Raw genomic sequence first — 14,320 nt, 5'->3', positions numbered from 1 at the left:
TACATAGATCCAAGTATGAGTACTACTGCAAAAATGTAAACCCATGATATTGGGAGACATACAAAATGAGCCAACCGGAAGCACAAGTTCACATCCGCATGCCCATGCCCCATATGGCAAGAAGAGCCATAACTTTGATGCATACAAGATCACACATGCATAAGATAGAAACGGAAGGATGGCTGAAAATTGATGCTAAAAAAAGGATATGCAAAGCATGCACTATGCAAGCCCTTGAGGATGAAGCTCACGTGACACTAAAATGCCCCGCATATGCACACATTCGAGCTAATTTTCAGCAGCTCATCCATGGATGTCACACTTTTGCAGATTTGCTTCTAAAAACAAAACCCTCTCCTACAGGTCTAGGGATATATCTTACCCGCATCCTAGAACACCACAAACTACTAATGGAAACATCTACAAATGACACGGATCACACCCCCGCAAGGGGAGACTATTTCTAGACACTCTCTCTCTCTCTCTCTCTCTCTCTCTCTCTTTCTCTCACACACACACACACCACACACGCACACACACTCGGCAGCCCCCCCTCCCTCTCTCTCTCTCTCTCTCTCTCTCTCTCTCTCTCTCCTCTCTATCTCTCACTCACACACACACACACACACACTTGGCAGCCCTTCTCTCTCTCTCTCTCTCTCACTCACACACTTTTTTTTTTGATTTGATAGGATGATACAGCCTCTGCAAAGATGAGAATAAGAATCATGCCCACAAACAGCTTTGGCTGCTATGCATTAGCTCCAACGCCCGCATCCCCGACAATGCCCGATGGCCATTCCAGCAGAAAGACCAGCTAGCCCGCAAGCAAGACCAGATGATAGATGCGCGTAACCATCAAACAGATAGTAGTAGGCAGTGTTTTTAGGATTGATACCCGTGCTTATAATGACAGCAATAATAAGGCCATAAGTACCCAGCACACCAGCCATGACAAGTGGTACAGCAATAATAAGGCCATAAGTACCCAGCACACCAGCCATGACAACTGGTACAATAGACTTCATCTCACTAGCTCAGGCCTCATCATGCCATGCGGTTAATGAATGTTAAGGAGGATACCTTTTTGTCTGCACCGCTTGAAGAGCTGAACTCGATCATTGGGAGTGAAAAGGAACAAAAGAAAGCTTCAAAAACTAAATGTACGTAGAGCTCCTGGTGGGTAGGTTAAGGCTGAAGTGCCATTGGTTGCCCAGCAAAATGTTGCACCTGGTACGCCCATGGATGCGCACCCAGTTCTATTTTCCAAGATAGCTTAGAGTATGTGGACCTATCCAAAAACCTACCCACATTGCAAAATTGTTCTTCTCTTACTACATTGCTAATGTCCAACAACTTGTTAGGTAGCCTTCTAATTAAGCTTCATGAAGCATTGCAGAAATGCCCCTTTCTATCTGAACTTGACCTGTCCAGCAATAGATTCACTCCAACCCCACTCTTTGCAGTTCCATAAGCAGCACCCATATAGGAGAAGACAAGCGTTGCAGCAGCTCCAAGGAAGCCGAAGAATGCAGCCGTGGTGTTTCCATTAAACTCTATGGTCGAAATCTCTCTCTCTCTCTCTCTCTCTCTCTCTCACACACACACACACACACACACACACACACACCACACACACACACACAAACACACACAGAGCATCGATACCCCAACACACACACACACGTTACCTGTGCTGGCCGTGAGCTTGGGATTGTGAGAGGAAGTCGATTGTTTGAAGCTGCTACAGTGCGCGCGAAACGAAATTGACTACACGCTGAAGTTTTTTTAAAGAAGCTTGGTCTCATAAACGACCCGAATAAAAACGTGGGTTATGCATCACAATTTCGATGCTTATGCCACTCAACCCCAGTTTGCTATGGTCGCTACTACGGTGGCATATAAGACTACATTTTAAAGGTCACATAAGCATCCACGAAAGCGACCCTCGCTATTTTCTTCATATTTGTATGAGGGTCACTATGTATAGACCATTCTTGTAGTGGTAGCCGGCACAGCCTCCTCGACATGCACAACAGTCTCGATGCGCACGTCGACCAGTAGTTAGAGATGACAATTTTGATTGATAGTGACTAAACTCAGACTAGCTGGGTTAGCTCACTTACATTGTACTTAGATTTATGGGCAGTGACTAACCTCAGACTAGCTGGGGTAGCTCATTTTCATTCTGATGTACTTATTTGATGTCTATATCATTATGAGTTTTTTCATTTATTGAGTATCATTACATTTTAGTTGATGTTCTTGATTTTTTTAAATTTTTTAACACTTTGGCTATCATATTGTTTGTTGGAAATCTCCATGCCATCGTACCCAAACATGCTCCGAGGGGGGGAACCACACTTTGCAAGCATGTGGGGGGGAGCCCACCCCCAAATGCTTGCAAAGTTTGGTCATGATCGGAGCATGTTTGGGTTAGTAATTAGTGCCCACTACTCTGGATTTTTCAAGTCTCTTGGTGCTTAAGAGGCCATGGAAAATTCGGGCCTTCCCCACACCATCATACCCAAACATGCCCCGATGTGGGAACCAAACTTTGCAAGCATGTGGGGGGAGCCCACCCCCACATGCATGAAAAGTTTGATCATAATCAGAGCATGTTTGGATTAGTAATTAGCACCCAGTGTGGATTTTTCAAGTCTCTTGGTGCTTAAGAGGCCATGGAAAATCCATGCCTTCCCCATACCATCCTACCTAAACATGCTCCGATGGGGACCAAACTTTGTAAGCATGTGGGAGGGGCCCACCCCCACATGCTTGGAAAGTTTGGTCACAATCGGAGCATTTTTGGATTGGTAATTATCACCCAGTGGGGATTTTTCAAGTCTCTTGGTGCTTAAGAGGCCATGGAAAATCTGGGCCTTCCCCATACCATCCTACCCAAACATGCTCCGATGGACACCAAACTTTGCAAACATGTGGGGGGGACCACCGCCACATGCTTGCAAAGTTTGGTCACAATCACAGCATGTTTGAATTGGTAATTACACCCAGTGCGGATTTTTCAAGTCTCTTAGTGCTTAAGAGGCCATGGAAAATCCCGGCCTTCCCCATACCATCATACCCAAACATGCTCTGATGTGGGAACCAAACTTTGCAAGCATGTGAGAGGGGCCCACCCCCACATGTTTGCAAAGTTTGGTCACAAAATCGGAGCATGTTTGGATTGGTTATTAGCGCCCAGTGTGGATTTTTCAAGTCTCTTGGTGCTTAAGAGGCCATGGAAAATCCATGCCTTCCCCAAACCATCGTACCCAAACATGCTCCGATGGGAACCCAACTTTGCAAGCATGTGGGAGGGGTCCACCTCCACATGCTTGCAAAGTTTGGTCACAATCAGAGCATGTTAAGATTGGTAATTAGCGACGGCCAGTGTGGATTTTTCAAGTCTCTTGGTGCTTAAGAGGCCATGGAAAATCCGGGCCTTCCCCATACCATCATACCCAAACATGCTCCGATGGGGACCAAACTTTGCAAGCATGTGGGGGGGACTGGGTGCTGATTACCAATCCAAAGATGCTCCGATTGTGACCAAACTCTGCAAGCATGTGGGGGGGGACCCCCCCACATGCTTGCAGAGTTCGGAGCATGACCAAACTCTGCAAACATGTGGGGGAGTACCCCCCACATGCTTGCAGAGTTTGGTCACAATCGGAGCACCTTTGGAGTGGTAATCAGCACCCAGTGCGGATTTTTCAAGTCTCTTGGTGCTTAAGAGGCCATGGAAAATCCGGGCCTTCCCCATACCATCGTACCCAAACATGCTCCGATGATGGGGACCCAACTTTGCAAGCATGTGGGAGGGGCCCACCCCCACATGCTTACAAAGTTTGGTCACAATTGGATTGGGAATTAGCGCCCAGTGTGGAGTTTTCAAGTCTCTTGGTGCTTTAGAGGCCATGGAAAATCCGAGCCTTCCCCATACCATCATACCCAAACATGCTCCGATGGGGACCAAACTTTGCAAGAATGTGGGGGCGACCCCCCCCCACATGCTTGTAGAGTTTGGTCACAATCGGAGCATGTTTGGATTGGTTATTAGCGCCCAGTGCGGATTTTTCTAGTCTCTTGGTGCTTAAGAGGCCATGGAAAATCCGGGCCTTCCCCATACCATCATACCCAAACATGCTCCGATGGGAACCAAACTTTGCAAGCATGTGGAAAGGGCCCACCCCCGCATGTTTGCAAAGTTTGGTCACAATCGGAGCATGTTTAAATTGGTAATTAGCAGCCAGTGTGGATTTTTCAAGTCTCTTGGTGCTTAAGAGGCCATGGAAAATCCGGGCCTTCCTAATACCATCATACCCAAACATACTCCGATGGAAACCAAACTTTGCAAGCATGTGGGAGGGGCCCACCCCCAAATGTTTGCAAAGTTTGGTCACAATTGGAGCATGTTTGGATTGGTAATTAGCGCCCAGTGTGGATTTTTCAAGTCTCTTGGTGCTTAAGAGGCCATGCAAAATCCAGGCCTTCCCCATACCATCGTACCCAAACATGCTCCCATGGGGACTAAACTTTGTAAGCATGTGGGGGAAACACCCCCTCGGACATGCTTGCAGAGTTTGGTCACAATCACAGTATGTTTGGATTGGTAACTAGCCCAGTGCCGATTTTTCAAGTCTCTTGGTGCTTAAGAGGCCATGGAAAATCCGGGCCTTCCCCATACCATCATACCCAAGCATGCTCTGATGGGGATCGAACTTTGCAAGCATGTGGGAGGGGCCCACCCCTACATGCTTGCAAAGTTTGGTCATAATCGGAGCATGTTTGGATTGGTAATTAGCGGCCAGTGTGGATTTTTCAAGTCTCTTGGTGCTTAAGAGGCTATGGAAAATTCGCGCCTTTCCCATACCATTGTACCCAAACATACTCCGATGGGGACCAAACTTTGCAAGCATGTAGGGGGGACCCCCCCATATGCTTGCAAAGTTTGGTCACAATCGGAGCATGTTTGGATTGGTAATTAGCATCCAGTGCAGATTTTTCAAGTCTCTTGGTGCTTAAGAGGCCATGGAAAATACGAGCCTTCCCCATACCATCATACCCAAACATGCTTCGATGGGAACCAAACTTTGCAAGCATGTGGGAGGGCCCCACCCCCACATGTTTGTAAATTCTGGTCACAACAATCGGAGCATATTTGGATTGGTTATTAGGGCCCAGTGTGGATTTTGCAAGTCTCTTGGTGCTTAAGAGGCCGTGGAAAATCCGGGCCGTCCCCATACCATCATACCCAAACATGCTCCGATAGGGACCCAACTTTGCAAGCAAGTGGGAGGGGAAACCTCCACATGCTTGAAAAGTTTGGTCACGATCGAAGCATGTTTAGATTGGTAATTAGCGGCCAGTGTGGATTTTTCAAGTCTCTTGGTGCTTAAGAGGCCATGGAAAATCTGGGCCTTCCCCATACCATCGTACCCAAACATGCTCCGATGGGGACCAAACCTTGCAAGCATGTGGGGGGGACTCCCCCCCACATGCTTGAGGAGTTTGGTCACAATCAAAGCATGTTTGGATTGGTAATTAGGGCCCAGTGCGGATTTTTCAAGTCTCTTGGTGCTTAAGAGGCCATGAAAAATCCGGGCCTTCCCCATACCATCGTACCCAAACATGCTCCGATGGGGACCAAACTTTGCAAGCATGTGGGAGGGGCCAACCCCCACATGCTTACAAAGTTTGGTCATAATCGGAGCATGTTTGGATTGGTAATTAGCGCCCAATGTGGATTTTTCAAGTCCTTGGTGCTTTTAGAGGCCATGGAAAATCCGGGCCTTCCCCATACCATCGTACCCAAACATGCTCCGATGGGGACCAAACTTTGCAAGCATGTGGGGGGACCCCCCCCACACATGCTTGTAGAGTTTGGTCACAATCGAACCATGTTTGGATTGGTAATTAGCGCCCAGTGCAGATTTTGCAAGTCTCTTGGTGCTTAAGAGGCCATGGAAAATCCGGGCCTTCCCCATACCATCATACCCAAACATGCTCCGATGGAAAAGCAAACTTTGTAAGCATGTGGGAAGGGCCCACCCCCACATGTTTGCAAATGTTGCTCAACATCGGAGCATGTTTGGATTGGTAATTAGCGGCCAGTGTGGATTCTTCAGGTCTCTTGGTGCTTAAGAGGCCATGGAAAATCCGGGCCTTCCATATACCATCATACCCAAACATGCTCTGATGGGAACCAAACTTTGCAAGCATGTGGGAAGGGACCACCCCCACATGTTTGCAAAGTTTGGTCACAATCGGAGCATGTTTGGATTGGTAATTAGTGCCCATTGTGGATTTTTCATGTCTTTTGGTGCTTAAGAGGCCATGGAAAATCCGGGCCTTCCCCATACCATCATACCCAAACATGCTCTGATGGGGACCAAACTTTGCAAGCATGTCGGGGGGACCCCCCTTCACATGCTTGCAGAGTTTGGTCAAAATCCCAGCATGTTTGGATCGCCCAGTGCTTTTTTTTCAAGTCTCTTGGTGGTTAAGAGGCCATGGAAAATCCGGGCCTTCCCCATACCATCGTATCCAAACATGCTCTGATGGGGACCCAACTTTGCAAGCATGTGGAAAGGGCCCACCCCTACATGCTTGCAAAGTTTGGTCATAATCGGAGCATGTTTGGATTGGTAATTAGCGGCCAGTGTGGATTTCTCAAGTCTCTTGGTGCTTAAGAGGCCATGGAAAATCTGGGCCTTCCCCATACCATCGTACCCAAACATGCTCCGATGGGGACAAAACTTTGCAAGTATATGGGGGGAATGCGTGTAGAGTTTGGTCACAATCGGAGCATGTTTGGATTGGTAATTAGCGTCCAGTGCAGATTTTTCATTTCTCTTGGGGCTTAAGAGGCCATGGAAAATCCGGGCCTTCTCCATACTATCATACCCAAACATGCTTTGATGGGAACCAAACTTTGCAAGCATGTGGGAGAGTCCCACCGCCACATGTTTGCGAAGTTTCGTCACAATCAGAGCATGCTTGGATTGGTAATTAGCACCAAGTGTGGATTTTTCAAGTCTCTTGGTGCTTAAGAGGCCATGGAAAATCTGGGCCTTCCCCATACCATCGTACTACCCAAACATGCTACGATGGGGACCCAACTTTGCAAGCATGTCGGAGGGTCCTACCCCCACATGTTTGCAAAGTTTGGTCACCACTGGAGCATGTTTGGATTGGTAATTAGCACCTAGTGTGTGGATTTTTCAAGTCTCTAGGTGCTTAAGAGGCCATGGAAAATCCGGGCCTTCCCCATACCATCGTACCTAAACATGCTCCGATGGGGACCAAACTTTGAAGCATGGGGTGGGGACTCACCCCCACATGATTACAAAGTTTGGTCACTATCGGAGCATGTTTGGATTGGTAATTAGCACCCAGTGCGGATTTTTCAAGTCTCTTGGTGCTTAAGAGGCCATGAAAAATCCAGGCCCTTCCTATACCATTATACCTAAACATGCTCAGATGGGAACCAAACTTTGGAAGCATGTGGGAGGAGCCCACCCCCACATGTTTGCAAAGTCTGGTCACAATTGGAGCATGTTTGTATTGGTAATTAGCGGGGCCAATGTGGATTTTTCAAGTCTCTTGTTACTTAAGAGGCCACGGAAAATCCGGGCCTTCCCCATACCATCGTACCCAAACATGCCCCGATGGGAACCAAACTTGGCAAGCATGTGGGGGGAGCCCACCCCCATATGAATGCAAAGTTTGGTCATAATCAGAGCATGTTTGGATTGGTAATTAGCGCCCAGTGTGGATTTTTCAAGTCTCTTGGTGCTTAAGAGGCTATGGAAAATCCGGGCCTTCCCCATACCATCGTACCGAAACATGCTCCGATGGGAACCAAACTTTGCAAGCATATGGGAGGGGCCCACCCCCACATGTTTCTAGAGTTTGGTCACCAATCAGAGCATGTTTGGATTGGTAATTAGTGCCCAGTGTGGATTTCTCAAGCCTCTTGGTGCTTAAGAGGCCATGGAAAATTCGGGCAATCCCCATACCATCGTATCCAAACATACTCTGATGGGGACCAAACTTTGCAAGCATGTGGGGGGTCCCACCCCCACATGCTTGCAAAGTTTGGTTACAATCAAAGCATGTTTGGATTGGTAATATTAGCGGCCAGTGTGGATTTTTCTAGTCTTTTGGTGCTTAAGAGGCCATGGAAAATCCGGGCCTTCCCCATACCATCGTACCGAAACATGCTCCGATGGGAACCAAACTTTGCAAGCATATGGGAGGGGCCCACCCCCACATGTTTCTAGAGTTTGGTCACCAATCAGAGCATGTTTGGATTGGTAATTAGTGCCCAGTGTGGATTTTTCAAGCCTCTTGGTGCTTAAGAGGCCATGAAAAATCCGGGCCTTCCCCATACCATCGTACCCAAACATGCTCCGATGGGAACCAAACTTTGCAAGCATATGGGAGGGGCACACCCCCACATGTTTCTAGAGTTTGGTCACCAATCAGAGCATGTTTAGATTGGTAATTAGTGCCCAGTGTGGATTTTTCAACCCTCTTGGTGCTTAAGAGGCCATGAAAAATCCGGGCCTTCCCCATACCATCGTACCCAAACTTCCTTCGATGGGGACCAAACTTTGCAAGCATGTGGGAGGGGCCAACCCCCACATGCTTACAAAGTTTGGTCATAGTCGGAGCATGTTTGGATTGGTAATTAGCGCCCAATGTGGATTTTTCAAGTCCTTGGTGCTTTTAGAGGCCATGGAAAATCCGGGCCTTCCCCATACTATCGTACCCAAACATGCTCCGATGGGGACCAAACTTTGCAAGCATGTGGGGGGACCCCCCCCCACACATGCTTGTAGAGTTTGGTCACAATCTAACCATGTTTGGATTGGTAATTAGCGCCCAGTGCTGATTTTGCAAGTCTCTTGGTGCTTAAGAGGCCATGGAAAATCCGGGCCTTCCCCATACCATCATACCCAAACATGCTCCGATGGGAAAGCAAACTTTGTAAGCATGTGGAAAGGGCCCACCCCCACATGTTTGCAAATGTTGCTCAACATCGGAGCATGTTTGGATTGGTAATTAGCACCCAATGTGGATTTTTCAAGTCTCTTGGTGCTTAAGAGGCCATGGAAAATCCGGGCCTTCCCCATACCATCGTATTGAAACATGCTCCGATGGGAACCAGACTTTGCAAGCATATGAGAGGGGCCCACCCCCATATGTTTCTAGAGTTTGGTCACCAATCAGAGCATGTTTGGATTGGTAATTAGTGCCCAGTGTGGATTTTTCAAGCCTCTTGGTGCTTAAGAGGCCATGAAAAATCCGGGCCTTCCCCATACCATCGTACCCAAACATGCTCCGATGGGGACCAAACTTTGCAAGCATGTGGGAGAGGCCAATCCCCACAGGATTACAAAGTTTGGTCATAATCGGAGCATGTTTGGATTGGTAATTAGCGCCCAATGTGGATTTTTCAAGTGCTTGGTGCTTTTAGAGGCCATGGAAAATCCGGGCATTCCCCATACCATCGTACCCAAACATGCTCCGATGGGGACCAAACTTTGCAAGCATGTGGGGGGACCCCCCCCACACATGCTTGTAGAGTTTGGTCACAATCGAACCATGTTTGGATTGGTAATTAGCGCCCAGTGCAGATTTTGCAAGTCTCTTGGTGCTTAAGAGGCCATGGAAAATCCGGGCCTTCCCCATACCATCATACCCAAACATGCTCCGATGGGAAAGCAAACTTTGTAAGCATGTGGGAAGGGCCCACCCCCACATGTTTGCAAATGTTGCTCAACATCGGAGCATGTTTGGATTGGTAATTAGCGGCCAGTGTGGATTCTTCAAGTCTCTTGGTGCTTAAGAGGCCATGGAAAATCCGGGCCTTCCATATACCATCATACCCAAACATGCTCTGATGGGAACCAAACTTTGCAAGCATGTGGGAAGGGCCCACCCCCACACGTTTGCAAAGTTTGGTCACAATCAGAGCATGTTTGGATTGGTAATTAGTACCCACTGTGGATTTTTCATGTCTTTTGGTGCTTAAGAGGCCATGGAAAATCCGGGCCTTCCCCATACCATCGTACCCAAACATGCTCTGATGGGGACCAAACTTTGCAAGCATGTCGGGGGGACCCCCCCCCACATGCTTGCAGAGTTTGGTCAAAATCCCAGCATGTTTGGATTGGTAATTAGCGCCCAGTGCTTTTTTTTCAAGTCTCTTGGTGGTTAAGAGGCCATGGAAAATCCGAGCCTTCCCCATACCATTGTATCCAAACATGCTCTGATGGGGACCCAACTTTGCAAGCATGTGGAAAGGGCCCACCCCTACATGTTTGCAAAGTTTGGTCATAATCGGAGCATGTTTGGATTGGTAATTAGCGGCCAGTGTGGATTTCTCAAGTCTCTTGGTGCTTAAGAGGCCATGGAAAATCTGGGCCTTCCCCATACCATCGTACCCAAACATGCTCCGATGGGGACAAAACTTTGCAAGTATATGGGGGGAATGCGTGTAGAGTTTGGTCACAATCGGAGCATGTTTGGATTGGTAATTAGCGTCCAGTGCGGATTTTTCATTTCTCTTGGGGCTTAAGAGGCCATGGAAAATCCGGGCCTTCCCCATACTATCATACCCAAACATGCTTTGATGGGAACCAAACTTTGCAAGCATGTGGGAGGGTCCCACTGCCACATGTTTGCAAAGTTTGGTCACAATCAGAGCATGCTTGGATTGGTAATTAGCACCAAGTGTGGATTTTTCAAGTCTCTTGGTGCTTAAGAGGCCATGGAAAATCTGGGCCTTCCCCATACCATCGTACTACCCAAACATGCTACGATGGGGACCCAACTTTGCAAGCATGTCGAAGGGTCCTACCCCCACATGTTTGCAAAGTTTGGTCACCACTGGAGCATGTTTGGATTGGTAATTAGCACCTAGTGTGTGGATTTTTCAAGTCTCTTGGTGCTTAAGAGGCCATGGAAAATCCGGGCCTTCCCCATACCATCGTACCTAAACATGCTCCGATGGGGACCAAACTTTGAAGCATGGGGTGGGCACTCACCCCCACATGATTACAAAGTTTGGTCACTATCGGAGCATGTTTGGATTGGTAATTAGCACCCAGTGCGGATTTTTCAAGTCTCTTGGTGCTTAAGAGGCCATGAAAAATCCAGGCCCTTCCTATACCATTATACCTAAACATGCTCAGATGGGAACCAAACTTTGGAAGCATGTGGGAGGAGCCCACCCCCACATGTTTGCAAAGTCTGGTCATAATTGGAGCATGTTTGCATTGGTAATTAGCGGGGCCAATGTAGATTTTTCAAGTCTCTTGTTACTTAAGAGGCCACGGAAAATCCGGGCCTTCCCCATACCATCGTACCCAAACATGCCCTGATGGGAACCAGACTTGGCAAGCATGTGGGGGGAGCCCACCCCCATATGCATGCAAAGTTTGGTCATAATCAGAGCATGTTTGGATTAGTAATTAGCGCCCAGTGTGGATTTTTCAAGTCTCTTGGTGCTTAAGAGGCCATGGAAAATCCGGGCCTTCCCCATACCATCGTACCGAAACATGCTCCGATGGGAACCAAACTTTGCAAGCATATGGGAGGGGCCCACCCCCACATGTCTCTAGAGTTTGGTCACCAATCAGAGCATGTTTGGATTGGTAATTAGTGCCCAGTGTGGATTTCTCAAGCCTCTTGGTGCTTAAGAGGCCATGGAAAATTCGGGCCTTCCCCATACCATCGTATCCAAACATACTCTGATGGGGACCAAACTTTGCAAGCATGTGGGGGGTCCCACCCCCACATGCTTGCAAAGTTTGGTTACAATCAAAGCATGTTTGGATTGGTAATATTAGCGGCCAGTGTGGATTTTTCTAGTCTTTTGGTGCTTAAGAGGCCATGGAAAATCCGGGCCTTCCCCATACCATCGTACCGAAACATGCTCCGATGGGAACCAAACTTTGCAAGCATATGGGAGGGGCCCACTCCCACATGTTTCTAGAGTTTGGTCACCAATCAGAGCATGTTTGGATTGGTAATTAGTGCCCAGTGTGGATTTTTCAAGCCTCTTGGTGCTTAAGAGGCCATGAAAAATCCGGGCCTTCCCCATACCATCGTACCCAAACATGCTCCGATGGGAACCAAACTTTGCAAGCATATGGGAAGGGCCCACCCCCACATGTTTCTAGAGTTTGGTCACCAATCAGAGCATGTTTGGATTGGTAATTATTGCCCAGTGTGGATTTTTCAAGCCTCTTGGTGCTTAAGAGGCCATGAAAAATCCGGGCCTTCCCCATACCATCGTACCCAAACATGCTCCGATGGGGACCAAACTTTGCAAGCATGTGGGAGGGGCCAACCCCCACATGCTTACAAAGTTTGGTCATAATCGGAGCATGTTTGGATTGGTAATTAGCGCCCAATGTGGATTTTTCAAGTCCTTGGTGCTTTTAGAGGCCATGGAAAATCCGGGCCTTCCCCATACCATCGTACCCAAACATGCTCCGATGGGGACCAAACTTTGCAAGCATGTGGGGGGACCCCCCCCACACATGCTTGTAGAGTTTGGTCACAATCGAACCATGTTTGGATTGGTAATTAGCGCCCAGTGCAGATTTTGCAAGTCTCTTGGTGCTTAAGAGGCCATGGAAAATCCGGGCCTTCCCCATACCATCATACCCAAACATGCTCCGATGGGAAAGCAAACTTTGTAAGCATGTGGGAAGGGCCCACCCCCACATGTTTGCAAATGTTGCTCAACATCGGAGCATGTTTGGATTGGTAATTAGCACCCAATGTGGATTTTTCAAGTCTCTTGGTGCTTAAGAGGCCATGGAAAATCCGGGCCTTCCCCATACCATCGTACCCAAACATGCTCCGATGGGGACCAAACCTTGCAAGCATGTGGGGGGGACTCCCCCCCACATGCTTGAGGAGTTTGGTCACAATCAAAGCATGTTTGGATTGGTAATTAGCGCCCAGTGCGGATTTTTCAAGTCTCTTGGTGCTTAAGAGGCCATGAAAAATCCGGGCCTTCCCCATACCATCGTACCCAAACATGCTCCGATGGGGACCAAACTTTGCAAGCATGTGGGAGGGTCCCACCCCCACATGTCTCTAGAGTTTGGTCACCAATCAGAGCATGTTTGGATTGGTAATTAGTGCCCAGTGTGGATTTTTCAAGCCTCTTGGTGCTTAAGAGGTCATGAAAAATCCGGGCCTTCCCCATACCATCGTACCCAAACATGCTCCGATGGGGACCAAACTTTGCAAGCATGTGGGAGGGGCCAATCCCCACAGGCTTACAAAGTTTGGTCATAATCGGAGCATGTTTGGATTGGTAATTAGCGCCCAATGTGGATTTTTCAAGTCCTTGGTGCTTTTAGAGGCCATGGAAAATCCGGGCCTTCCCCATACCATCGTACCCAAACATGCTCCGATGGGGACCAAACTTTGCAAGCATGTGGGGGGACCCCCCCCACACATGCTTGTAGAGTTTGGTCACAATCGAACCATGTTTGGATTGGTAATTAGCGCCCAGTGCAGATTTTGCAAGTCTCTTGGTGCTTAAGAGGCCATGGAAAATCCGGGCCTTCCCCATACCATCATACCCAAACATGCTCCGATGGGAAAGCAAACTTTGTAAGCATGTGGGAAGGCCCACCCCCACATGTTTGCAAATGTTGCTCAACATCGGAGCATGTTTGGATTGGTAATTAGCGGCCAGTGTGGATTCTTCAGGTCTCTTGGTGCTTAAGAGGCCATGGAAAATCCGGGCCTTCCATATACCATCATACCCAAACATGCTCTGATGGGAACCAAACTTTGCAAGCATGTGGGAAGGGCCCACCCCCACACGTTTGAAAAGTTTGGTCACAATCAGAGCATGTTTGGATTGGTAATTAGTGCCCACTGTGGATTTTTCATGTCTTTTGGTGCTTAAGAGGCCATGGAGAATCCGGGCCTTCCCCATACCATCGTACCCAAACATGCTCTGATGGGGACCAAACTTTGCAAGCATGTCGGGGGGATCCCCCCCACATGCTTGCAGAGTTTGGTCAAAATCCCAGCATGTTTGGATTGGTAATTAGCGCCCAGTGCTTTTTTTTCAAGTCTCTTGGTGGTTAAGAGGCCATGGAAAATCCGGGCCTTCCCCATACCATCGTATCCAAACATGCTCTGATGGGGACCCAACTTTGCAAGCGTGTGGAAAGGGCCCACCCCTACATGCTTGCAAAGTTTGGTCATAATCGGAGCATGTTTGGATTGGTAATTAGCGGCCAGTGTGGATTTCTCAAGTCTCTTGGTGCTT

At 48.2% G+C, this 14,320-nt stretch overlaps 1 pseudogene; it reads right to left on the bottom strand.

Annotated features, from left to right (window-relative positions):
* Positions 1-664: 664 nt before the first annotated feature.
* LOC147606654 (V-type proton ATPase 16 kDa proteolipid subunit-like) overlaps positions 665-14,320 on the bottom strand; it is a 103,436-nt pseudogene continuing 89,780 nt past the window's right edge.

Source organism: Cibotium barometz, chromosome 57 (genome assembly GCF_041138505.1).
Source record: "Cibotium barometz isolate CiBa-2024 chromosome 57, ASM4113850v1, whole genome shotgun sequence".
Taxonomy (NCBI): domain Eukaryota; kingdom Viridiplantae; phylum Streptophyta; class Polypodiopsida; order Cyatheales; family Cibotiaceae; genus Cibotium; species Cibotium barometz.
This window is presented reverse-complemented; position numbering and strand designations above follow the sequence as displayed.